The following is a 27688-nucleotide window of genomic DNA, read 5'->3' as shown; positions in this document are numbered from 1 at the left end:
CATCAGTATCACTTTTGACATCACAATTATCACCATTATTATTTGACCATCATTTACGTCGCTAACTACCAGCCGCCACACCAACCAACATAGCCATCAGACTGTCACGGGCAACCACTTATTTCAATAGTTGTTACACCTATCACTTAAATCATTATAATTATATTCACTTCCACCATCATCGTCATCATCGCCTTGCCACCTCTATCAGCCTCTACCATCACTGGGGTTAATCTTTACTACCAACCACCCCAATCATCACAACTAGCATCGTTGTCAACTATCACCACACATTGTTCAGTTACCATCATCAACGCTATCATTTACTAGCATCAACTTCACCAGCACAACCACCATTATCAACTGTCACCATTACTTCAGTCTTACTTCAGTCTCTACAATACCATACAACTATTTCCATCATATATAATATCACTACCACCACCATTATTAGCCAACAAATGTGGTTCCAGGGATCGGTTGATTGCCCCTCACCAGCAGCTAGAGGAGGAGAAAGAAATGATGTCCCGGCCTGGGCTGGGCACCTATCAACCAACTATTCCTTTTTGGAATGGAAACCAAGGGCGGCTCAACGTGATTGGAGGCTTAAAGCGAAATTTCGATTTTGGGCCTAAAATATAAACAAACTTCATGTACGTATTTATTCAAAATTTATTTTTCTTACATTATTTAGATGAAAATTATTAGTATTTTAATATTGTTTTTTCAGTAATTAGTTTTAGGTAAGATTTTATCAACTCAACATTGAAAAACATGCTTTCAGTGAGGCAATTATTATATGAATTGTTAACATAATTATATAAGTAATAAGTTGACAAATATTAAATAAAGATAAGAGTTAGAACCATAGAATTTGATGCAAGAAGTTGATGACTTGGTATACCCATTTTAATATGGTTGTAGTAATGCCTGAAACTAAAATTAAACAAGAAATTAAAAAAAATTGTAATTCACTTTGTTAAACACTTTTCACTATTAATTCTTATTTTTAATAAATTATAAAAGATGTTAAAGTGGGTAAAATAATATATTTAAAAAAAAACTATACTTTTATCATAAATAATCAATTAGTTCTATAGAAATTTTAACACATAATTTATTTTTGATAAAATTTAGAGCCCCCAAAATTTGGGGGCCTAAGGCAAAAGCCTTATTTGCCAAAGCATAGAGCCGGCCCTGATGGAAACTAACAATAGTCATTATCATCATCACCACTACAACCCGTCTCTACCATTCCTAGTAACATAAATATTTTATTTTTTATTTGAATTATATATTTATTATATTTATAAATAAATAAATACGTATATTCNCATCATCAACGCTATCATTTACTAGCATCAACTTCACCAGCACAACCACCATTATCAACTGTCACCATTACTTCAGTCTTACTTCAGTCTCTACAATACCATACAACTATTTCCATCATATATAATATCACTACCACCACCATTATCAGCCAACAAATGTGGTTCCAGGGATCAGTCGATTGCCCCTCATCAGCAGCTAGAGGAGGAGAAAGGAATGATGTCCCGGCCTGGGCTGGACACCTATCAACCAACTATTCCTTTTTGGAATGGAAATTAACAATAGTCATTATCATCATCACCACTACAACCCGTCTCTACCATTCCTAGTAACATAAATATTTTATTTTTTATTTGAATTATATATTTATTATAGTTATAAATAAATAAATATGTATATTCAGACATTGTAAATCAAATAATCTAGAAATAACATCTTAATTGATATACATTTTAATTTTGACACATTAGTTTTAATAAAATTAAATAAAGATCTTATACACATTTTTTTACAATTTTTTTTTTGTAAAGTAGTAGAGAAAGTTGGTGGCACGTATAATAACGTCAGTTTGTACCATGCATGTAGTCAGCGACAGCTCTATTTTTATTTATTTATTATTTTTCGTTCGACGTTCATTGCATTTAGTCAGAGAAAGTTATTTTTTTTCATAGTGCCAATAAAAAAAATATTCTTAATTAATAAAAAAAATTGTAAAGAATTGCTCAAGTTAATAACTATTTTACATGTTCAATATTGACTTGACATAATACTTAAAAAATAATTAGGGATCGTCGGTTGGGAATAATAAATTATCTCGAGATAAGTTATTCTATCATGTATATGGAATAACTTATCTTATCAATAGTTAAAGTATAAATCATGAGATAAATAATTCAAAATTGACTGATACTTTTAAACAAACACGCATTCTATTCCTGAATTATTAAACCATATACGTACCTCACACCAAACGACTCCTAAGTAGCATGATAATTTTGTTACATCATTTTTTTATTACAGTAACTTCAATGCTTTATATGTTGTTGGTGGTGCTTTGGAAATACATTGAAAATTATAATTAATGTAATAAAATAAAGTATGAAATAAGTAATATATTATCTCTTATTTTTTTAAATTGGTCAAGTAAAGGGGAATATTTCTTAGTATATATAAAAGTGAACGAATGAAATAGTATATATATGAAACAGTATATATGTATATCAATAAACAAAATTTTTAGTTTATAAATTATAGACTTCAGGGGGGTTCTAAAATATAAGTTTTACGAATTCAATCAGTAAAATTTTTATTTAATACTTACGACTTTAGAATTAAAAAAAATTTAGTTACCTTCTATAAATTATTTCTTTGTTTCACAATTTAAAAAATTGTATTTTTTCCATGCCACCTTCTGGAATTAAATATTCAAAAACATATTATATATCAGAATAATATATATTTAACTGCTTAATTTTTTTAATTTCTCATAAATATTTTTTCTCTATGATCATGAGATTCCTTCAAAAAATAGTAAAACGATTTATTAGTTTATTATGTTCCTACTCATAATAATTAGAATTTTTGACCAAACCAATCCATTATTTAAAACAATTCACCAAAATAATACGTTTTTTTAATTTTTTACAAAAGTAGTACAAACGTATTTCTCAATAACGTTTTGGGACCAACTATGTGGAATACTGTAGTTGACGGCATTAAGTATAGAAGTGTTACTCATAGTCACGTTTTTAGCCTAATACGTTACTCTGAGTAACGTTTTATGCTTTAAAAGTACTCTAGGCCCACATCTCAAATACACAGTGTCGTTTTTATCCCTCTTTTTTTTTTTAAGAGTATTTTAGTGGCCTGTTGGGCCTTTTATTGAATTTTCTGTAACCAAAGTTTGGCCCAAAATAAAAACACCAAAACAAATGATATGTGCACATATTCTAATATACCCGACCCGACTAATATCTGATTTATCTGGATTAGAGCAATTTCCTCTTTTGGAAGGTGAATCGATCTTCCTTCTCCGCCGTTGCCTTGACGGAAACTTGGTTCCTCGGCTTCCTCTTGTTGCGTGTGTACCGATCGATGATACCAGTGTTGGTAATCTTTCCTCTAGCTTGATTTCTTGATTTCTTCATTCCCTCCTTCTGACATTCTTCTTCTTCCAGCTGTTCTGAGCGTACCTCTCCAACGCCATGGCAACGAAGCTGATTACCGGTGAATCTTAGCAGCTGGAATCTGCACCAAAGTTGAGTGATGAAACCCCCCCCCCCCTTTATCGCTATTTAATCTCGTTTTTGGGGTATCCTTGCTGTCATGTTGTACGCTTTTGTGACCCCTGCTCTCCTCAACATTTCTGTAATCTCCCTTGTTTATTATTTCTTGTGTATCTGAATTGTTGTGATAGCCCCCACTTCAAGAGAACAACTCATTAGCGAGAGACCAAATCCCTAGCTAACTTACAAAATTCCTAGCTAACATCATTTTTGCTAGTAAAATGACCGTAGCAACCTTTTTGTAGCTAATACTCTCTTAGCTAAAATTTTGCTAGGAAAACGTTGTTAGCCTAGCTAATTTAGCTAGAATATTTTGCTAGGCAACATATCCAAATAAATAATAGCTAGGATTATTCCTAGGTAACTTCATAGCAAACAACTCTCTTTTGCTTGGACATTTTCCAAGCTAATATGTAAACATCCTAGCTTTTTCTTGGCTTGATTTCTTATATTTTCATGACCCCTAGCTTACTTTTAGAAGCAACAAAAATTACTTAAATTTCACATATCATGAAATAAATAATTGAATCCATTCAAATTACACTAATTCATTAACTATACTTGTGCATTTATTTGCACAACCATTTCAAAATGGTATGTCCTTCAGAAATGAATAACATGTATACAAATAAAATCGAACATATTTGAAGTTTAAAAACATAAAAATTAGCTCCATGTCAACTTAAGCTAATAAAACATCAACATAAGCTCCTTGTTGGCATTGTCCTCTAACTTAACGTCTCTAACTCCATTTGTTGACATGTTTCTTTCAATTTAAGTTCTCCGGCTTCACTTGTTGGCATGTTTCTTTAAATTTAATGTCTCCTATATTACTTCAATACCATATTCATCCCTTGGTGTAGAAATCCCATCAACCTTCTCCTTAATAAGATTTTTATAAATGTGTTCTGAAAAAAAAAAAAATAATTAGCCATTTTGAATAATAAAACAAATCAAATAACAAGTAAAGAGACATAAATAATTTGAACTAAGCAAATTGGTCTAATGAAGTATACATTAGATTATTTTACAGGTTTTAACAGAAAAAGAATAACACATTATTAGTAAAAGGAATCAAACACCAAAAGATTAAAGACACCAAGTATACTACTAATTTTTTATTGATTTAGTGGATGTTATATGATTTTGTCTATTTAATAATTTTAATTCCATATGTGTTTCTTTTATTTTATAGGTAGTTTTATGGCTGGTACTATTGTATACCAACTAGACCCCGGTCCACTTGAATCATCTATATTAACGGAACAAATTACCCATAGATCACGGGATATATGGGATGGGAGTGTTAATATGATTCTAAATACGAGGAGGTGTGATGGTAAATTTTGGGACCTCGTAAAGAAATATCTCATCCCTCCTCGAGTCTTAGAAGTGATTCAATTATCTGGATTGTACGGTGTTTATAGGTCTCATCGGCCTAGGATTGATCGTAGTTTGATCACTTCCCTAGTCGAGAGATGGCGTCCTGAGACGCATTCACTTTAGGACGGGTGAGGCAACTATCACCTTGCAAGATGTAGAGGTGTTGTATAGCTTACCTGTGAATGGTCATCCTGTACTTGGTAATAAGTTGATTAGGACTATAGGAGATTGGCAAAATATTTGCCAAAGATTATTAGGTTTTACTCCATGTCCTCAAGACTTCAACCATAATAGCCTTAAGGTCTCTGCACTTAATGCGCACATGTTAAGGCAACCACAGTTGACAGACATGGCAACACAAGATATGGTTAATCAAAAGGCTAGGTGTTACATGTTTTGGATGATTGATGGTATGATGATGGCAGATACATCTGGTAGTTTTTTAAAGCTTATGTATCTTCCCATGCTCGAGGACGTCAATGCAATTGGGTCTTATAGTTGGGGTAGTGCAACCTTAGCATGCTTGTATCGTTTTCTCTGTAAGTCCTCACAAAGTAACCAAAACGAGATAGATGGATTTCTACCACTACTTCAGGTATACTCAATAACTAAATAAGTTATTTATTAATATTTCTTGTACTTTAATTACCTAAATTATATATTATGTTTAGATTTGGGCATGGGAGTGAGTTACTGTCCTTAGACCAAGGGTAAAAGCACAAAGAGACACCAGAAATATTTTTCCAGCTGGTTTACCTAAGGGTTCACATGCTACTAGATGGTTTGCACGTTTTAGTTGGACCGACACTACTAAGCATGTGTTGAAAGTGTTTAGGGATGCACTTGATTCCATGACGGAGGATCAGGTACAATATAATATTAATTTTGTTTTAATTTTCATGTATATTGTAGTTTAAACTCATTTATATTTTTTCTTTTCATGTAGTTTATTTGGGAACCATATTCTGATGAGTTAATTGAGAGTCTTTCTGACTATTGTCGCATTGGACGAGATATATGGCGTGTTAGAGCTCCAATTTTTTGTTGGGATGTCGTCGAGGTTCACTTGCCTGACTGAGTTATGAGGCAATTTGGGTTGAAACAGATGATACCAACTCCATTTTTATTTGATTCGACACATTTTCACCATGATCGTCGGGGAAGACCAAATACAAATTGGGAGTTGGAGCATGTACAATGATTGCCTTTTTGGAACCAATGACTTCAATATATTTGTGAAGCACCAATCAATCGTGAACCACTTCGATATGACGACCCCTACCTTATTTGGTTTAGACGCATTACTCGTCTTGTTATTGGTAATCCTACTCTGCGTCCTCAACAACAACAAGGTTATGTGCCAAATTCAACGACATACGAAACAATGGTAAGTATTAGCTTCTGTTCTTTTGCTTGTTTGAACTGATTATAAGTTGTTTATTTGTGTACTAAGAAACTTATTATGATCCAACGATAGCCTATTAAGCTTTATATGTCATTAGCATTTGTCTATCACATGTACACTCAAATTTCTAAAAAACCACTTCCATGCCTCTTTTGACTCTTTGTCTACAATAGCAAACACTAAAGGAAGAATGTTATCATTTCCATCAATTCCAACAGCAATTAATAATTTGATCTCATACTTTCCATAAATATGAGTTCCATCTACTGAAATAACAGGGCGACATGTTTGGAATCCATCTATGCATGGCTTGAAAGCCCAAAATACAAATTTAAAAGTTTTTACCTCTGATGAACTCATAGACTCTTCGTGTTTCCATTCCACAACTATTCCATGGTTAAAGTGTTGAAAAGCTGTAAAAAATTTAGGTAGGTCGCTAAATGATTTCTCAAAGTCACCATACACCAATTCAAATGCATGTTGACGTCCAAGCCATGCTTTTCTGTATGTCACTTAGCTTGATGACCAAATTTTTCATGAACCTTTGAAATGACATCTACCACCAAGTACTTAGGATTTTTTCTAATTTGATTTAGAAACAGTGATGCAATCAAATTGGTATTTAGATTGCCGTGATCGCTAGAAAGCCCTTCAGTCTCACATCTATGATTTTCAACATATTTTCCTATCTTCCAAAGGTTATCTCCAACTTTTCGACCTCGAAGAAATCACAAGCAACCCAATAAACTATAAAACTTACATCTCGCAACCCATAGACTCTTGGTAGATGTTACCACCTTGAACTCCTTATTTTTGTGCAAACTCCAAATCGTTACCACCCGTTTCAACTTTTCTTTACTACTAAAAAACATACATTTTTTCAAATCCTTTTTTGCTTCCTCAGACCAAACTGAACAATATTTCATCTCAGATTCACATGTAGACATGAAAATGTCTTCCTCATTCTCTAATGTCCTGAAATAGGGTATGTCATGATTTTGTATTTCAGACACGCCTTGTTTATGATTATGAAGATTTACACCATTCTGAGAAAAATCTCTAATATCATCGATATCTTGATCAGGTTCACTTTCATCACCATCTTTTGGAGGTTCATCTTCCTCCGAACTTTCATCACTAATTTCAGCATTTACATCATTATATAGATCAACGTTGGTCTCATTATCTCTGTAAAAAAATATTAGTTAAATTCTAGCAAAATTATAAATATAGAAGCTTGTTTTAAAAGCAATAATTTATACTCTAAAGGTTATTTCTTCTATCAATAAGAGATAATTTATGTATACTGACAATAAAATTATCTTATTAAACTGTTACACTAAAATTCAGTAAAATATAGATTTGTTGTTTTACCTGGCCTCATAATCTCTATGACTACTATCAATATGCATTTGACTACTTGACCCTTCACCAAATGATCGATGACCATGCATCGACAATTGTTGGAATGGTGGTTGAACAATTGGTTCTACAAAATGAGGTTGATTGGCCGTGGTAAAGCCATAATTTTGAGCCAATAAATTCACGTGATAACCATGATCGATGACCACTTACTTGAAATACAACATTTTGATATATTGATCTGGACTTTACATACATCTCCAAAACATTTATATCAATCTTATCTGCAAATTTTTGAGGTATGAAAAGGAATTGTAACAAAGATTGGTCATTCGCAATTTTAAACTCAATGAACCTTGTATTGTTACCTTGAATTGAACATGGATATTTTCCAGAAATATCCATATGAATATTTTCACTATTTGTTCCCATTTTCTCATGCAACAATCCAACCAATTCAACATAGTTAGTTGAGGTAGACATGTTAATAATCATTCTAGCACATTCAGTATACCTAAATCCGTTCATATCCGTAATTATTTCGCCACCCCAATATAAAGCAACCATCACATTATGTTCAAAGCTCGTCATCTTTATCCTACACATAAAAATAAGATATTTTTTTTAAAATAATATTAATTAATTAGAAAAGTAATTTTAAAGCTATAGTAAGAACTTAACATAATATGATAAATTTGACTTATTTAATTCATACCTGATGAAGCTTTGTGAATATTATGTTAACAATGGGCAACACAAGTGAAAGTTTTGATGAATATTGTTGGAATATGCAAAACATTTTCCTTACAACAACATTTATTTTATAATCACATGTGGTCAGTTTGAAAAATGGGGGAATATGACTTTAACAGAGTGTTGTAACTAACAGTCACGTTTTTAAGGTAAAACGTTACTCATAGTAACGTTTTATAGCTAAATTTGCAGGATTCGATTCTAAATTTGCAGGAGTCGAAGGCCCGTGATTGGATTCTTTAGAAACGTTACTCATAGTAACGTTTTACACCTAAAATGTTACTACGAGAAACGTTTTACACCTAAAACGTTACTCACAGTAACGTTTATTCATTTAACGACGTCAGATCCGTCAGCTTTTTGTCCATTGAATTAAAATAAAAATAACCTAAAACGTTACTATGAAGTACGTTTATACTACTTTGTTAAAAACTTAAAAAACGTATTAGTTAGGTGAATTGATTTTAAAAATAGCTTACTTTGGTCAAAAATTATAATAATTACCTGTATTCAAAAAGCATAAAGTAATAATGAAAAATGCATTTATCCTCCACCTGCCTCTTTTATTACAATTGCTCCATTATCACTTTTATTTATTGCCATCTTATAATAAAAATAAAACATTAAAAATGCCTTAAATTAGTTAGCGGTTAGATAAATCTATATATGAATCGAAATGAATTAGTAGGATGATTAAGATTTCTTCGTTTTTAATCAAAGGTCTCGTATTTGAGTTTCTGAGAATGAAATAAACTTTATTATAAGTGTCGTCCTCAAAAATAAATTTTGTATCACACAATTCAAATTAATCAGATTTCAATGTATTTATCGGACATCGAATAAAAATAAATCTATAATGAAAAGACATTGGAAAATGATAAGTCTCAATTTTTTCAATGAAAATGATGTATGATGTTGAATTGCATGTGAAATATCTTTGGTACCTAATGTTATACCCTATTTTAACCGGGTCAAAATAGTGTACAACATTTTGGTGATTTGTAAAGTAATTAATTAAGTCAAGAAGTGGCCACCTAATTATTTACGGTGAATTAGGGCACCTAAATTGATTAAAGTCATTGTCTAAAGTTAACTTCATTTTAAGGTCTACGAAACATGAGAATTTAGGTAAGGGTTCAACTAATCTAAAGGGAAGGGGTGAGGCATCCTTTAAGATCCATTAAAAAATAGTTAACTGGCCGAACTTAGTTAATTAATTAGGCTAAGTGTGAAGATTTAAAAATATTGAAATGCTAAATGTCAAATAACTTTAAAGTCATTTCTTGGAAACACTACGTGGAAATTTGTCTTGGTGAAAACGTACAAAGAGAAAAATAGTTTTTTAGACATTTAAACTTGTTTGTTGGAAAATAAATAATGCCTCCAAAGTCTAGGACTTAAAAAATGAGAAAACGAAGTTGGTTACTAAATCGACATTCAAAGAAGCTTTTTTTTATCTCAGAAAGAATATTTGAAAAGGGTACTAAATCGATTTGGCATGAATGAGAAAACGAAGTCGGTTAGCACTCCGCTTGCACCTCATTTTAAGCTTAGTGATGCTATGTCGCCAAAGAATGAAGTTGCACGAGAATATATGTCAAGAGTACCATATGCTAATGTTGTTGGTAGCTTGATGTATGCAATGGTTTGCACAAGGCCAGATATTTCACACATTGTTGGAGTTGTAAGCAGGTACATGCATAATCCTGGAAAGGATCATTGACAGGCAGTAAAATGGATTCTACGGTATATTCATAATACTGTAGATATTGGCTTGGTTTATGAGCATAAAGATAGTCAATATCTTGTTGGATATTGTGACTCAGATTATGCAGGTGATTTGGACAAACGGAGATCAACTACTGGTTATGTTTTCACTATTGCAAACGCACCAGTTAGTTGGAAGTCTACTTTGCAGTCAACAGTTGCTTTGTCTACCACTGAGGCAGAGTATATGGCAATTACAGAGGCTGCGAAGGAGGCAATTTGGCTTCAAGGATTGCTTAGAGAGCTTGGTATTGGACAAGAAGGAATCACAATATTTTGTGATAGTCAAAGTGCTATTCAATTAGCAAAGAACCAAGTTTATCATGTAAGGACGAAGCACATTGATGTCCGATATCATTTCATACGAGACATCATAGAAGAAGGTGGAGTTACAGTGCAGAAAATTCATACTATGGATAATCCTGTCGATATGCTGACAAAAATGGTGACTGCGGTCAAGTTTCAACATTGTTTGAACTTGATCAACATTGTTGAACATTGAAGATTGAGGTTGAAGACACAATCAAAAGTTGTTGAGAGAAAGTTGAAAATGGAGAATCTTGCCAAGGTGGAGATTTGTTAAATTTGACAAGATTCAAAGATGAATTAATGTGAAGATTTGGTAGTTAGGAAGATAATTCTTCATTGGTACAAAAGTAAAGATAACATCTTTTGTAGGTGAAATTTAGGTGAACCATAAAATGGTTTCACAAGGTAAATCTTGACATTTTGACAAATATTGTGATGTCATGGATGACATCAATAGGAAGAATTCACTCCTATAAATAGGTAGTTTCTAATTCATTTGTAACACACCTCTCACTTGCCTTCTCATCTTCAAAGGCATTTGATCTTCTTTCTCTCTTGTAGTATTTTCACTTGTACTCTTTTGGAGTGAAATAAATATTGGTTGGTTGTGTCCGAGGAGTAGGCAAAAGAAAACAAAAGTTTGCCGAACCTGGTTAATTCCTGGTGTTCTTTTTATTGTTGTCTTATCTACTATTTATTAGCTACCTTTAAATATAGCAGTTGTGATTTCATCACTCTCTATATATTCGGCTTCCGCAACAATTTTAACCGGGTCAAAATAGTGTACAACATTTTGGTGATTTGTAAAGTAATTAACTAAGTCAAGAAGTCGCCACCTAATTATTTACGGTGAATTAGGGCACCTAAATTGATTAAAGTCATTGTTTTAAGTTAACTTCATTTTAAGGTCTACTAAACATGAGAATCTAGGTAAGGGTTCAACTAATCTAAATGGAAGGGGTGAGGCATCCTTTAAGATCCATTAAAAAATGGTTAACCGGTAGAACTTAGTTAATTAATTAGGCTAAGTGTGAAGATGTAAAAATGTTGAAATGCTAAATGTCAAATACCTTTAAAGTCATTTCTTGGAAACACTACGTGGAAATTTGTCTTGTTGAAAACGTACAAAGAGAAAAATAGTTTTTTAGACATTTAAACTTGTTTGTTGGAAAATAAATAATGCCTCCAAAGTCTAGGACTTAAAAAATGGAATACAAAATCTGATTTGTACTTGCAGAGATTTGTATATTTTTTTTAAATAATCAATTTGAAAGCAAAAGTTGATTCCTTTTTAAAATCTTTTGAAAGTGGAAAGCTACTATTATATAGAATAAAATAATATATTGATAACCAAGTTATGAATAACTAAGTGATTATGTCTAACATGCTCATTTCTTCTACGTTAGTCATTCATGAAAAACAAAATTAAAACATATCCAAATCACACAAGTTAAACATGTAAAGAAAAACACATGAAAATAGTAATGCCAAAATATAAGCTATAGAAGATAGTCCCAAGTAAATTTTCTTGGTTTGCTATTTGGACAGTTTGAAATATCATAGACTCCATGTGCGGGTATGATGGTATCGAGTCATGAGACTCGAATTTGCTTGAGTCCCGAATGAAGACTCTATTGCTCCGGAAATGTTCATGCAAATAAAACAAGAATGAAGAGATTAGTAAAACAATTTGACTTTAAATAAATTAGATATAAGATCAAGTAAAACTATACATCAAAGATACTATTCAGAACAAGAAATATACAAGCATCTAAACAAGACACTCAATTAGCATTGATGATTTCTTCCAATTAACAATAGCTATATCATAAAAAGGAACTATTTTTGGTACAAGCTAAATCTCAAATATATTAAACGAAATATCATTTCTATTAAGCATGAACAATGGAATATGATGCATGAGTCTTGGCAGAATTTTATGACGTTCTCTTAAAAATGACAACGCATACACTAGCTTATGTTAACCAAATATGCAGCAAAGTCTAAAATAGTGTTCTCACAAACATGAAACAGAGCTTCTGTTTAGAAAAAAAATTAACTACAAATTCCTTTTTTATTATAAAGTCACCAAATAAATATTAAAAACAACAACAACAACTAAATTCATGTAATCCTAAAACCAACAACACTGTTATTATGACTAAAGCCAACAGAGATCATTTTTTATATACATAACCTTTTTCCAAATAAGCATCACGTTTAATATAGTAATGAAGAAGCAAAGAGAGCAGACATTTTAACACGGTAATGAAGAAACAGAGAGAATGGGAAGGTGAATATCACCTGTTGCAGGGCAGTGAACCTAGGTTGTCAGCTTTGAATCTACTCTCTCGTTATGAACAGATTCGGACTTCAAACTAAATGAGTTTTAAAGAAAAGTAAACAGAGAATGCAAGAGTTCCAAGGATGATGATAACTAAATGTGATGTATAAGTTCGACCTTGTATGATGATGTTCTTGTGAGTATTTCTGTCCCCTTTCATTGAAGATATGAGGTAGTATTTGTAGGAGATGAAACTAGGATTTTGAGTTGACAAAGATGTATTTTGAAATTTGAACGTTGTCCCTTGGATGGACATAGCCTTCACGTGATATTTTCAGATTTATGCTCAAAATAGTGAGCCTCTTTCTGAAGTCGTATCTGCTATCTATTGAACTTATACACATCTTGTGATATGTAGAAAACTTGCATGAAAATGGTGAAGAAATTATGCCATGGCTATAAAAGAAATATGTATTTACGCTAAAAATAGGAAAGAGGAACGTAGTTATCGTTGTTGCTTAGAGTTGCTACCAAAGTATGGTTTGCAAGTTGGAAGAAAAATAATCTGAAGGGCTTTTGGGTTTGGGCCTTATTTGGCCTACTTTGGACAGATCCTTTGGGCCAAGAATTGGGTGTAAATCTGATGGCCTCTTCCCTCTTTTAATTAAGGACAAATTACTTAACTACACTTCTTTATTTATCTTAATATCCATTTATCCCTACTTATTTCAAAATTTTCAAAAATTCCTTATTTACCTATGTATCCCATGCACAACGCTATGTATCCCGCTATGTGGAATGTATCAAACGCTATGTATCTCATGCACAACGCTATGTATCCCGCTATGTGGAATGTATCAAACCTAATGTATCCCGTGCACAACGCTATGTATCCCGCAAACATCATTTTTATGGGATTTTTGGTAAATAAAAAACTAGAAGGGATAGGATGTTATTAAGTACTTATAATATGTGGTTCCTATAATTTATACTTTAATTAATTCTTTTGGACTTCTAGTTTAGTAACTACTGTAATATACATTATATAAAAGATTTAGAAAGTAAGAAACTTGAAATAAAGTAACGACTATCGATTTTAAAGAAGACGTCAATAAAGTAATAATAGTAATGTCGATAATAAAATATATAATTTTAAAAATAGTGGAAATATCTAATTAATTAAATATTAAATATGCCTAAATTAAAATATATATATTATTAAAAGCGGGAAGCTTCACGTTGCAAAGTTGAATTACCATTTTATCCCTATACTAAATTAAAATATTATAAAATATCTAATTAATTAAATATTAAATATGCCTAAATTGCTAAGTTGATTCACTTATTGTTAAAATAAAGTAGGAGAATGAAGAGTTGTAAAAATAATTAATTATAAAGTTACGAAAACTATTAGAGAAACTTTTCGTTTCTCTATCTGATCAGTTTTAGGTGTAATTTTTATCATAATGTGTATTAATACCACACCTCCACTATCTCATCATTAATCTTCACACCTTCATAATCTTCCCACACTCTCAAGAAATTAATGACATGATTATGATACCTTTTGATTTTACTGAATGATGTCCTATAAATTGTGGTATTTGACACAACAATCCATACACTTTGAAGAGACATAGGTACACTTTGGAAGAAATAAAAAAAAAATTGTCTATATTTCTATTGTTTTTATCCTTTAGTATTAATTTCACTTTTAGCTTCAGTTCATAACATTGATCACTATATTCGTTTGTTGTTTACGGAAAGAAAATGTGTACAAATTGTTAGATCTCCTAATGGAGTTTACAACGAGAGAAGGGATGTTGAAATCTTCCCAGAGGATGAAATCAATCTTTAAAAGAACAAGTTGGACTTTAAGCAACTTTATTGATAACCATGATCATTTTCATGTTCTATGAAATTATATTATTCCTATATTTGTTATTTCCTTTTTTTTTTTATCAGATTTGATATTTCAAATCCTTGAATGAATTCTACTGTAATGGTTTGCTCATTATGATAATTTATTTTGATATTATGTTGACATTAGATATTATTGTACGAAAATGCTTCGTTTGGGACCTAAAGCCGGTGATTTCTTCATATTTAAAGCTTTGAACATCTAGATTATATATATTGGAAGCTCATATATATATAAAACAATGGTTGTTGCATGACCTACCAATAAAAATAAATTTATTCATGTAAAATTCTAAGTTGCAAATAAAAACATTTTAATTTTCGTATTATATTCATGCTTTAGATAAGTTATTTTTTATTTTTTATGTAAAATTATTATTATTTTAAAATTTTTCTTTGTTATCATATTAAATATCATATTTTTTTCCTGTTGTTTTTAACACATCATGAGATCAAAAGAGAATTTTTAAGAAATTGCAATCGAAGTTTGTAATTGAAGATGTTTTGATCTAATATATATACTCAACAGTTAACACAATATACCGCTAGGAGTGTAAATCATATCTAGCCAACCGTTTGATGCAATGTTAATTAATTTTGTTTAGCTTTGGTTGCATGTTATATTATTGTTGGTTTGGCATTTTCATTTTAAAGAAAATTGTTAGCTTGTAGACTTCACAATTTATAATGTGTTTTGTTTCTATTTGAGGAATCAATTATTGAATAGGCAGAGAGAAAATCGCCTTTCGTGATTCAAGTAGTAAGCTCGGATTCATGATTGAGAAAGGAATTTTTCAAGTGTAATTTGGAATTTTCTATTATTCTTAACATCTCATTATAAAGAACTTTTTTAATTATTTTATTTGATTAAATATAATTCTTACAAAATATAACACGATAATCATGTTTCAATTTTAACATCTATCAGTAGTTCAATACAAACTTTATAAAATAGAAATATAATTAAAATTTAAACTAATCTAACAGTTTCTTAAAATTCATCCTTTAACTATAATTCTCCAAATTAAGAAATTCGCCACCTGAGATGAGAGTTTTAAATAAATTTTACCTCTTTCAAGTGTTGGATCGTCATGACATCATAAATATTGAAGGGGTGTCACTCATTAACGATTTTAATTTTTGTGAAGTGAAGAAGGGGGTGACAATTTAAAATAATGTGGGATTATCTTATATCTGAGAATACGAGAAATTACATTTTAAATGTCTAAACCACTTAAAATTGCTTCCATATTTATCAGTGTTGTCAAAGGCGCACTTAAGCCCAAAAAATAAGGCTCAATACGTGTTGAGCACTTCACCTTGCCTAATGTGCACTTTAGTGTTGTCATCAAGGTTCTAAGGCATACTTTTCTTTGTCAATGAGCCTCTTCCGAAGAGGCGACACTAAACAATTGATATTTCACTTTATTTTTGTTCATAGAGTTGTCATTCATGCTTATATTTATTAGTCTTGGACGAATTAAACATATATATTTGTATTTTCTTGCTCCCTGCCTTTTCGTGCACGTTTTATTTGCCCTTCGCGCTTAAAACCCCAATGAACCTTAGAGCTTTTTGCGCTATTTGCTTTTGTTACACTGATTTAAAGAAAACAAATATAATCTTGTTTGTTTTTATTTCTACAGAAGTAGCAACAGAGATGGCTGCTTATGCTGCTGTAACTTCTCTGATGGGAACAATACACCTGATTTCACAATCCAACTTGGATTTACTGGAGGGTAACAAAGAACATTTAGAATTACTCTACGACAAGGTTGGTTCTCTGCAAGAACTAATTCTTGATAGTTGTGATGATGAACCAATGAAGGATTTGTCAAAAAAGATCAAATATCTAGCACATGAAATAGAAGATGAAGTTGAATCACACATTCAAAGAGAGTCCATTAAGACGCTTCCTAAGATGTTGCAATGAGCTACAGAAATCTTCCGCCTTCCAACATCTCAGGAGAGTCTTTTTAAGACCTTTCAACGAGCTACAAAGATTTTCCACATTCCAACAGCTCATGATATACTTCACAAGATCTTGCAACGAGCTACAGAAGACATTGATTCTGTGAAGGAAGATGTCCTCAAGCTGAAGGAGAATAATAGTATGCGACCTGTAGATTGTTCAATTGGTGGTACAATTTCACCGCAACTGCATGTTTCAACCATTGAGAATGATATGGTGGGGTACAACATTGAACAAGAGTTCATGCGGAATCAACTTAGGGGATACTCATCTCAATTAGAAGTGATCTCTATTGCTGGGATGGGCGGCATAGGTAAGTCAACTTTTGCCAACAAGATGTTTTATGATCCCTCAATTCTGAGCTTCTTTGATGTTCGTGGATGGATTACTGTGTCTAAGGACTACAGTTTAAGAAAGATGCTTCTATGCCTCCTTCAAGATGCTATTGGGGTGAAAGAAGAACTTGATAACATAAGCGATGGAGATCTAGCAGATTGCTTGCAAAAAAAATTTAAAGGGTAGGAGGTATTTGATTGTTGTGGATAACATTTGGAGCACGGAAGCCTGGGATGAGATTAGACTATGTTTTCCAGAAAACAATAATAGAAGTCAGATATTGTTGACTACTCGAGCTATGAAGGTTGCTCAATATGTAAGTTATCCTAAGGATCCTTTTCCAATGCGATTCCTAGAGCCAGAGGAAAGTTGGAAATTGTTTTACCAGAAGTCATTTGACAAAAAACCTTTCCCAATTGAATTTGAGAATCTCGCAAAGGAAGTTGTAAATAATTGCAAAGGACTGCCACTAATGATATCTGTGGTCGCAGGGACTCTCTCTAGCAAGAGGACATTGGACGAGTGGACTAACGTAGCTCAAAGTGTGAGCTCTTTAGTAAACCTTGATGATTATCAATGTTGCTCAGGAGTGCTCGCTTTGAGCTATAATCATCTTCCTTCACATTTGAAAGCTTGCTTTCTGTATTTTGGAGTTTTCCCAAAAGATAGAGATATTTCTATGAAAAAGTTGATTAGATTATGGGTTGCAGAAGGGCTATTAGAGCTGAAGGGGCTTGATGGATTTGAAAAAGTGGCTGCTAATCGGTTACATGATCTTATTGATAAAAGTCTAGTTGTCGTTGGCAAGCGAAGTTTGGATGGAAAAATCAAGACATGTAGGATTCATGATCTTCTCCATGATTTATGCTTGAGAGAATCTGAAAGCAATAGTCTTTCGTATGTTGTAAATCCCTCGATCTCTAGGAGACAAAAAACAGATTGTCCTCATGGTCGTCGGTGGGTGTCAGTTCATTCAAAGAGAGGTTCTTTCTCTCCCATTCTTTTTGATACTCTTACTAACAACAAAACGTGATGTCTTCTTTTTTCATCCAACCAAATCGATCGGTGTTGTGATTTAGGACTAGTCCATTTCAAACTTCTTAGAGTATTGGACTTGGAGACAATGAGATTGGGTTTATTCACTAGTGAAATAGTAGACTTAGTTTCTTTAAGGTATTTGGCTGTGATGGTTTTCGGGATTCGTAAAGATCTACCAATTTCCAATCTTTGGAATTTACAAACTTTTATTTTTCCTCAATATACTCCACAAACCGGAACCATATATTTACCTAATGGAATTTGGGAATTGTCTCAATTGAGGCATCTCCGCTCTACAAGGATGTATTTGTGTTCTCCTCCAAAGGTATCAACTAATGAAGTCAAGTACCAAGTTTTGGAGAACTTGTTAAGTGTTTCCGGGTTGAGTCCTCGTTGTTGCACGATAGAAATATTTGAAGGGATTAAGAAAGTGAAAAAATCGGGGATCTCTGGAACTGAAGATGAATTTGATAGCGAGCCCAGAGGCCTAGAGAATCTAATATATTTACATGAGCTTGAGGCACTAAATATTGCATCATACAGCTCTGTCAGAGTTGATCTTTTTCTTAGGCTTCCATGTCTGAGTTCTTTCCCACCAAATCTCAAGAAGCTGACACTTTGTGGTACGAGTTTACGATGGAAGGACATGACAATCATTAGCATGTTGCCGAAACTCGATGTGCTCCAGTTGAAGGACCATGCTTTTGTAGCCAACACAATATGGGAAGTAACAGAGACAGGATTTCCTGAATTGAAATTCTTGCTCCTTGAAGAGTTGATTCTTAAATATTGGAGAGCCGATGATGATTATTTCCCATCCCTTGAGCGCGTAGTTATAAAAAATTGCAGTTTCTTACAAGAGATTCCTCAGGGATTTGCAGATAGTATGACATTGGATCTAATTGAGTTACATCAATGTTCTCCTTCCCTTGTGAGCTTTGCTGAGCTGATCCGAAAAGAGAAAGAGGATTTGGGGAACGACATGCTTAAAGTTTATGCCTTCGACACAAGAGGTAAGTAAAAAGTTGCTGATTTTGAGCTTTCAACATCCATTATAAGTTTGACTTCTGATGAACTGTATTAAATCAGTAGATAAGAATCAGCTAATAAGATACAGCAATTTAATAGTCACTACAAAATTTTAAAAAAGGAATTAACGATGGACAAATTCCATTACTAAACAACAAAAATTTGTCGCTAATTAGCAAAAAATCCATCTTTCTCCTTTATTTTTGTAGTGAGTTTATAATGTCTGTTACATATGATTGTCATGTTAGGGCCTCTTCGTCTCTCGCCTTTTTAGTAGTCTCTTGCTTTTCAATGTGTATAACAATTTGTTGCTTTATTTGCTTTTTATCTTGCTATGTTAGTGGTGGAGCCAAAATTTTTAATAAGGGGGTTCAAAATCTGAGAAGTAAACACACGAACTAGTGGAAGGGGGTTCGACATCTATTATACATATCTAAAAAATAATTTTAACCATGTATAAATAGTAATATTTTTCACCAAGGGGGTTCGGATGAACCCCCTCATTATATGCTGCATCCGCCCCTGGCTATGTTGATGCCTCCTTTTTTCTTTTGAGTCAAGGGTCTATTAGAAACAACCTCTCTATCCCCACAAGTGGTAAGGTCTGTGTACATCCTACACTCTCCAAACCCCACTAGCGAGACTACACGATGTTGTTGTTATAGGTTCAGTGAACGGGTATTGTATACCAATTGTTGCACATCGTATCTAATATTTCTGTCAAACTTGTTTTATTTATATATTTACTTATTTATCATCAGAACATTAGGGAGTGCAAATTTAGCTCAACAAGGACTTGCATTGTCACGCCCCGAGCTTACACCCTGGACGGGACCGGCACTCGGAGACCATTGTTGGCCCCAAGCGAACCCTTGGCCTGACTTTCTTAACTCAGCGGAAACTTAACTCAACAGCATAACTCAATGCAATGGAAGGCTAAAAACAACCCAACTGATAAAATCTGGCCAAAATGGTAACTCGAGTCTCAAAATAGAATATTTACATATATACATTGATGAGAGACTCAAAACTAACTGACTGACTGTCTATGAAGCCTCTACAATACTGAGATGGATGTTGGGACAGACCCCGCAACAGCCTAATAGAACAAAACTAAGAGAATAAAATAATTGAGTCCTCCGGAAAGCAAGGAGGCTCACCACTGACTCTGGAGTGCTCAGCTGGATCAACGACGTGCAGGATGCTGATCCGGGGTACCTGTATCTGCATCGTCATAAGATGCAGGCCAACTGGCATCAGTACATGGAATGTACGAGTATACGAGCTGGAAAACTAAGCAACAAAGGCTAGAAGGATATCTGGAAGAAACTAAAAAGCTTACCTGGCTCAACTCAACTCAATCTGACTGACTTCTTTCAATATAAGACAATTTAAAACCAGTGCGATATAAAGAAAGACTGTTTAAAACCTGCTATAAACTCTGTGTGTATACAAAGATACAATAAGCCTGAGATGTATATAGAAANAGCATTTGTTGTAAACTTCTTATCTATCCTTTCCGAGTGCCAACATTCCGCAAATCTATTCATTAACAAATCTTGTATTGATCTCTGAAGGTACTTAGCAATAGAGATGGCTGCTTATGCTGCTGTAACGTCTCTGATGAGAACAATGCACCTTCTTTCGCAATCCAGCTTAGACCTTCAGGTGGGTAACAAAGAACATTTGGAATCACTCTACGACAAGGTTGGTTCTCTACTAGAGTTTCTTGACAATTCTGATAATGAACTGATGAAGGATGTGCAGAAAAAGGTAAAAGATCTAGCAAATGAAGTAGAAGATGAAGTCGAATCACAAGCTTTGCTGATTATGGAGAAGGATGAATATATTCGAACAGAGGCGAATGAAAAAATGTGAATTTTATGAAAAGTTGTGACTTTTATGGAGAGTTGAGACTTTATGAAGAGTTGCGACTTTTATGAAAGAATCGCTACGTACCAATCAAAATTGAGTTATAGCACGAAAAAGAAGGAAATGAGGGAATTTTTCTAAAGTCTTGTTGCCTCTTGAAAAAAAATATAGACGTCTCTGTACCGTTCTACAGGACTGTATTAGACTTGTTTTGGTTTGACGAGATCAACAAACCCAAAGCTCTGATACCAACTTTTTCACGACCCTGACTCATCGTGAGTGACACTCACACTAACCCTTGGTGGGAAAATCATAGTGTACTGATAGGATCATCGGCTAGTTCCAGTATATGAAATATGAACATGCAATCACCATTCATTAAGCAGATAATATACAATTACAAATAAGTACAACATAGATTGGACTCACAGTCCTTATCCTGAATTGATATGTATAACAACATGAATCATCACAACATAACAAGTCAGTCTGGTTCCCTCGTGGAACCCACATATACAACGACGTGGTACCCGTTTCAGATGTTAGTGTACCAACATGGTACTTGTTCCAGATGTTAGTGTACCGAATGTGGAACCAGTTTTAGATGTTAGTGCATCAGCGTGGTACCCACACCAACAACAATATGTACCTAAATCACTGTCACACAACATAATCACTACCACAATGAGATGCTCATTGGGAAGGAAATATATGTCTTAGAGCCTTTATGACAACACTAAAGGGCACATTTCGAGTAGAAGCGTTCAACATGTTTCGTGCCTCGCTTCAGAGCTTAAGTGCACCTTTGACATACTGTTTGAATTAATTTTCTGATGACAAATTGTTTGGATTTCATAAAATTTAACTTCAGTGTTTCAATATTATGTAAGTCTATCCAGACTAGCTCTCAGTCCCTCTTGGTTATTAATAGAACTATAATTTTGGTAAAAATATTCTAGTTGCTGAGGCTTAATAATGATTCTTCCTGTTTTGTTTGTTCTGCTATTCTCTTATGGAAATATCTAGAGTATGAACTTTATGAAATTTAATGATACCAATACAGTATATGATACTGATTTAGTATCAGTTAAGCGAAAAATTACCAGCCTTAATGAATGGGGGTATGAGTTGTAATTATTTATGAGAGAATAGGTATTTCAGGAATTACATTGAGTTTGAATATGAACTTGTAATTATTTTGAGTTTTATGTAGTTTTTCCAAAGGAAAAATATTATTAAACCCTATTTACTCCAATTCATTCTTGCACATGGTTAAGTGGTATAGGCTAATAATTAAATTATGGATTTGACCCATTAACCATCAACTAAAATAAATTATTTAAAATTACTCAGAAATTAATAACCATACTTAAACAAATAGTTCGAAATTCCATAACCAACTCCACCAACTGATCCAAAAATTACTACTCGAGAGCAATTATTGAGAGGAATAAAATAATAGTAACTTTATGAAAATTTTAAAAAAATGACCTTCCGGTCATTACATGCTCCTCTTTTCTTTGGGGCTGCGTAAACTTTTCAGAAGCGTCCTCTTCAATCTCTATTTCAACCTCTTTCTCAACACGATATTGGGGTGGGAGAGGGGTTTCTGGCCTTGGCCCAATCACTGCTCGAGCTCGACCTCTTGTGGGTGTTATCCTCCCTCTATCCCTACCCCTACCTCTTCCTCTACCTTAGCATCTAACCACTGGTTCTGCTGCTGAAACTGGTACTGTGACGCCATTGTGCCTAGTATCAACCATCTAACATGGCTCTATGTGAAAGGACTATGAGTCGATGTAGAATTTTGAGTATGTTGCTTTGACGGTCAACTCTTTTAGCTCTTTAAGGCTCAAATAGTGGATCCAAATCAGATAGATAGGTTCTATATTCTGACAAGGTATGACACCAGGCAAATTATTAGAAAACACTTCTATAAATTTCGACACCACAAGAATAGACCTAATCGATGGAGCCTCAATCTCAACATCCCTAATATGAGCCAAATAATCCAAACAACCATGCCCTATCAATTTCTTAGCCCGAATGAAGGATATGATCTTAGTTCGCTTAGGCTTGTACACCCCTTCCCACTGTAATTTTCCCTTTCCTAAAATTTCTAGAGTTACGAACTTAGTATTACAATTAAGTACGGCATAATATAGGGATAACCAAGTCATACCTAAGATTATGTCAAAGTCAGTGATATCCAAAATACCAAATCAGCCCAAGTCTGAAAACCCATAAACAAAATAGGACTAGCACGATAGACATGGGTAACTATGAATGACTCTCTAACTGGGGTAGAAACATGGATAGGGGCATCAAGTATATCACAAATCATATCAAACTCTGAGGCAAATCGTACAGATACATAAGAATAAGTAAAACCCGGATCAAATAACACATTAGCCATTCAATCACAGACAAGAATAGTACTTGTGATCACCACGTCAGACGCCTCTGCCTCATTCTTGCCCGGAAAGGCATAACACTGAGCCACATCATCTTGACGAACCACTTCCATGCCCGGTTGCACATTACATCTGCCTGCATTAACATTTCCTCTACCTCCACGGCCTCGCTGATTACCTCCTCGCCCCCTTTGTGGACGTCCTCTACCATTATTACCATTCCCCGTGGGTACCACTGCTCTAGACTGTTGCTGCGCGGAATCTAACACACGTGGGTGGGGACAATCTCTCCTCATATGCCTAGGTTCTCCACAGTTGTAACAAGTACGAAAATTGTGACTTTTATTGAAGGTTGTGACCTTTCCGAAGGGTTGTAACTTTTTTAAAGAGTTGTGACTTTTCCGATAAGGCATAGTAAGTATTTGTTCACACTACCCTCTATTGTCTATAAATAGAGGGATTTCCTCTCATTTTAAAACAACGAAAATTCTGAACTTTTTCTTCTTCTTCTGCACAATTAAATATTCGTGTACTTTGCTCCCGTTGAGTGGCTCAGTGACACCATTATTTTTGTATCAATACACTTGTGAATAGAATTGTTCCATCCTGAGAGAATATATTCCTTTAAACCTCATGTACTAGAGGGGAATGATTTCCTTAAGGGGACACTTTGCATTCAGTGAACTCAATTTTTTCCTTTCTGTTTCATTCTATTGTTATATATCCCAGTATATTTTTTTGCATTCATTAATTTATGTTTATGATATTAATTGTTGTTTTTGAGTACATGTTTTAAACTTTATTGTTTATGTTTTTGCAAAGTTATTGTTATAAGTATTTGTTAGTACAGATTAAAAATATTTATTTATTAGAAAATTTAATATATCATGTTGATGTTCATCTAATTTCCCAAAAATATCAAATAGTAACACTTCGTGGAGGCAAAAGGATTAATTATAAAATCAAATTAAAGATGATTGATTGAAGGATAGATGATAAGATTTTATAATTATCAATTTCATTTACATAATTAATGTTTGTTACTATGTAGTCTTATATGTAAGATAATATAGTGTTTTAGTTTTAATGATTGATAGGTTTTAAGTATTATTTTATAAATTTTGTGAAATTAAATTCCCGCGCGAAGTGTGGTTAATTTTACTAGTATAAATATGTTTGACATAAATTTATATATATAGATCCTTCTCGATGTTCATGACTAATTAATTTGACATTTCAATGATGAGCTTCATGATTACCATTGTCCCACTTGTCGAGTTATTTGTAGATCAGTAATACATCTTTCTCTCATTGAACAATTAGTTGGACGCTATAGAATGGAGTTATTAGAAATCCGCCCAATTGCTCCATTCTATCTACAAAACTAAAAGGATTTTTATTTTTAATAAATGTAAAGAAGTAAATCATTTTATTTTTTGAAGTTTTGTCCGGCAATATGTCATGGATTTCCTTATCCGACGGCATGATCACGATCGTGTCGACTTGTAATGGCAGAATTTGATGAAGATTATGGAGAAGCAGCAGGGGAAGTAATGAAAATGGTTGAAGAAGAGCAAATTAGTTTTAAGGCGGACTTTTCCTTCCCTCATGACTTTTGCTGCACAGATCCGAAAAAATCCAGAGAGTTTGGGAAACAATATGCTTAAAGTTTATGTGTTTGATACAAAAGGTTAGCAGAATATTTTACAAAGAACTTTCAACTGCCCATAATAAGTTTTGATTTCTGATGAACTGTGTTAAATCAGTATATGAGACACCTGATAGTTGTGACAATGTAATGATATAACGAAAGTTAACACCCTCTCTAACTGCACAAGGTTGGGTTTAGGTTTGCGTACACACTATCCTCCTAGGCCCCACTTGTGGGATGACACTGGATATTGTATAAAGGCTGCTCTTTGTAAATATTCTGCAATCTAAATTTGTTTACAGAAGGTAATTAGTATAATTTATAACAAACATTCAACACCCATTATATGTTTGACTTTTCATTGTGTTAAACCAGTCGATGCATGTAATTGGTCATGTTAGGGCCTATAAGGCAGTGGTGGATGTAGGAACACTTTGAGCTGAACCACGTTAAATCTTGTGTTTTTACTTTTACGTTTCCGCTAATGACAAGCTCCTCTTTTCTTTTGGGCTGTACTGTAAGGGTCATAAACTTTTCAGAAGCTGACCAGGTCAATCAAGACTCAGTTGCTTGAACAAGATTGTTTTTTTCCTTAAAATAATCAAGTCGGCACTATTAGAAATGGCTAGTTGATTCCTAATAGTAATATAATATGCTAGTTGACTTTCCAGCTTTATTAGAAAATGGCTAGTTGTATGCAATCAAAATTAGCATATGTAATGATAGTGACTGTCCAACTCAAGCATATGTAATTGTTGAGTGTTCTGTTAACAAATTGACTTGGAAATTTCAAATAAGTAGGCTGACATTGTTGATGATTTCACTGCTCCATCGTAAAACAACTAATCCTCAAATCATAAAATCGTTGTAAAAGTAAAGTTGAGAGAGCAATTCTCTTAGGTGTAACTGGGATATCTTCCCTTTCTTTGTTAATAATATAAAGGCAGGACGTAGGATCACTTTGATCCGAACTACATTAACTCTTGTATTTTCTCCTTTACTTTTCCGCTAACAACCCGCTCCTCTTTTCTTTGGGGCTGCGTAAGGGTGCGTAAACTTTTCAGAAGCTGACCAGGTCAAAGAAGACTCAGTAGCACTATAGAAATGGCTAGTTGTATGCAATCAAAATCAGCATACGCAACGATAGTACCTATCTAACTCAAACAACTATACAATTTGGTACTAGTGAAATCTTTTATTGTTGAGTGTTTGGTAAAACAATTGACTTAATAAATTTCAAATCAGTAGGCTGACAATTACCTTGTTAAAAAATGCAATTTGCAATTATTGAGAGGAATAAAATAATAGTAACTTTATGAAAATTTTAAAAATATGACTTTTCGGGTCATTACAGGCTCCTCTTTTCTTTGGGGCTGCGTAAACTTTTCAGAAGCTGACTAGGTCAAAGAAGACTCGGTCCAATTATTAGAAAATGGCTGCAATTTGCAGATATATTCTAGGAAACTTGGAGCAATTACTAGTATTTAATACCCTGACCAGCAGCTCAGTAGATATACTTGTAAATCAAATCTCTTCATTCACAAATCTTGTATCGGAGATGGCTGTTTATGCTGCTGTAACTTCTCTGATGGGAACAGTGCACCTGATTTCGCAATCCAGCTTAGACCTTCAGGAGGGTAACAAAGAACATTTGGAATCACTCTACGACAAGGTTGGTTCTCTACTAGAGTTTCTTGACAATTCTGATAATGAACTGCAGAAAAAGGTGAAAGATCTAGCAAACAAAGTAGAGGATGAAGTCGAATCGGAGATGGCTGTTTATGCTGCTGTAACGTCTCTGATGGGAACAATGCACCTTCTTTCGCAATCCATCTTAGACCCACAGGAGGGTAACAAAAAACATTTGAAATCATTCTACGACAAGGTTGTTTCTCTACTAGAGATTCTTGACAATTCTGATAATGAACTGCAGAAAAAGGTGAAAGATCTAGCAAACGAAGTAGAGGATGAAGTCGAATCACAAGTTTTGCTGATTATGGAGCAAAAAGAGGCAAATGAAAGGCTTCGTAAGATCTTGGAACAAGCTATAAAAGACATCGCAAACGAAGTAGAGTTTGAAGTCGAATCGCATGCTTTGCGGATTATGGAGAAGGAAGAACATATTCGAACAGAGGCAAATAAGAGGCTTCTTATAATCTTGAAACAAGCTATAGGAGACATCGATTCTGTGAAGGAAGAGCTCATCAAGCAGAGGAACAATAATAACAATTCGCTAGCTGGAAATAGTTCTCTTGGTGGTTCTACTTCACCACGATCGCAAGTTTCAACCCTTGAGAAGGACATGGTGGGGCACATCAATGAACAAGCGGACATGCGGTGTCAGCTTACCGGGCACTCATCTCAACTGGAAGTCATCTCCATTGCTGGGATGGGAGGCATAGGCAAGTCAACTTTTGCCAAAAAGATGTTTTCCGATCCCTCAATTGTGGGATTCTTCGATGTTCGTAGATGGATTACTGTGTCCAAGGACTACAGCTTAAGAAAGATGCTCATATCCCTCCTTCAAGACGCTATTGGCGTGAATGAAGAGCTTGATAAGAAACCCGATGATGAAC

At 33.7% G+C, this 27688-nt stretch overlaps 1 pseudogene; it reads left to right on the top strand.

The window, feature by feature from the left end:
- The first annotated feature begins 16450 nt into the window (after positions 1-16450).
- On the top strand, positions 16451-19279 carry LOC125852732 (putative late blight resistance protein homolog R1A-10; annotated as a pseudogene).
- The last annotated feature ends 8409 nt before the right edge of the window (positions 19280-27688 follow it).

Source organism: Solanum stenotomum, unplaced genomic scaffold, assembly GCF_019186545.1.
Source record: "Solanum stenotomum isolate F172 unplaced genomic scaffold, ASM1918654v1 scaffold469, whole genome shotgun sequence".
In the NCBI taxonomy this organism is placed as follows: domain Eukaryota; kingdom Viridiplantae; phylum Streptophyta; class Magnoliopsida; order Solanales; family Solanaceae; genus Solanum; species Solanum stenotomum.
Note: the sequence above shows the minus strand (reverse complement) of the source record. Positions and strands in the feature narration are given on the sequence as shown.